General features: G+C 48.6%; 1 pseudogene; it reads right to left on the reverse strand.

The window, feature by feature from the left end:
* Positions 1–1397: 1397 nt before the first annotated feature.
* Positions 1398–1515, reverse strand: LOC126264008 (5S ribosomal RNA; annotated as a pseudogene).
* Positions 1516–1728: the final 213 nt, after the last annotated feature.

Here is a 1728-nt window from a genome sequence, read left to right on the forward strand (position 1 = left end):
TGTGTCAATACGATCTGCTCTCACGTACTGGTTACCTACCTTGAGCCACAGACCACCTCCTGGTATCAGAGGGAAGAGTGGGCTACTGCGTAAATACCAGAAGATTGCTGATAACACTGACCTTTCAGTATTGAACGATGTATTCCCTGCGGACTGAAAAAGGCTAAGATCAAGATATTCCACTCTCATCACAGCCAAGACTCTAGCAGAAACCGAATTCAGTACCATCAATGAATGGAAGTGCTGCTGGCAACAAAACTGTCCACAATGCATGAAACTGCCTTTCATCCAGAAGCAGCCTCCTGGACTCGACCAGCCTGGGGGAATTTTGACCACCCTAAATCGCATCCGAACGGGACATTGATGATGTGCAGACGGTCTCTACAAGTGGAACAAATTTTCATCACTATCATGTAACTGAGGTGTGGAACCACCATGTCCTGTACGCACGTGCCTATAAAGATCCTGTCGAAGATTTCCTGACAGCGACGATTGATGTCGTGAGATGATGTTGTTGATGAGGTCCCATACTTTGAGGAGCGTAGGGGACGATGCGGGAGACCCGTACCGCCGACTAGGCAAGGTCCTAGCGGTGTGGTTTTGCCATTGTCTTCCTCCGACCGTAATGGGGATGAATGATGATGATGATGAAGCGACACAACAACACCCAGTCATCTCGAGGCAGGGAAAATCCCTCATTCCCGCCAACAGAACCCAGGACCCCGTGCGCGGGAAGCGAGAACGCCACCGCACAGTACGTAAAAAACCTTGATATTCGTATATAGCGGTTGTCTCTTCTTTTTTTAAATGAATAAACCACTATTTGACTGTGTATATCTGTGTTGATCTTCTGTACTATCTAGATTTCGACTTTTATGGCATTTTCAAGTACAACCGTAAAAGTTCTGTTAAGGCAGTCCAAAGAAAACAGCTGGAGAGCTATGTTTAATTGTTGACATTTGGTAGTTTTGTAATCTTTTTATGTGTATTGCCATACGTTAAAAAAATAAAAATTCCCTCCCGAGACTTGATTACATTTATTATAACGCGCGTAGAAGCATTTAAGCAGGCATTCTTTACTCGTTCCATACGTGGGTAAGGGAAACATCCAAATGCATGGTACAGTCTCAAGAATGCTCAACAGACGTTCGCAGTACATGAACCTAGACGTAGATATAAAAAAGCTAAACTCCGCCCGAACAGGCCATGAAGGCCCAACGGTACCAACCGGCCGCTGTGTCATCCTCAGCCCACAGGCGTCACTGGATGCGGATTGGAGGGGCATGTGGTCAGCACATCGCGCTTCCGGCCGTATGTCGGTTCACGAGACCGGAGCCGCTACTTCTCAATCAAGTAGCCCCTCAGTTTTGCCTCACAAGGGCTGAGTGCACCTCGCTTGCCGACAGCGCTTGGCAGACCGGATGGTCACCCATCCAAGTGATAGCCCAGCCCGACAGCGCTTAGCTTCGGTGGTCTGACGGGAACCGGTGTTACCACTGCGGCAAGGCCGTTGGCAGATGTAGGTATGTATGCAGGTAATTCAGCTTAAGCTGTCGCAACAAAACGTAATAATGGCTCAATTCACTGCGCCATCAGCCACCACTGAAAGTCAGTAGATACCTTGTGCACATTGTTACTGAAGACAGAAGACGACCACATCCCCGTGGTCGCCAGGGGCCTGAGGATCGGCTCCAGATAGACAATCAGGTCCAGGCACGGTATGCCGCT

Source organism: Schistocerca nitens, chromosome 6 (assembly GCF_023898315.1).
Source record: "Schistocerca nitens isolate TAMUIC-IGC-003100 chromosome 6, iqSchNite1.1, whole genome shotgun sequence".
NCBI classification, from domain to species: domain Eukaryota; kingdom Metazoa; phylum Arthropoda; class Insecta; order Orthoptera; family Acrididae; genus Schistocerca; species Schistocerca nitens.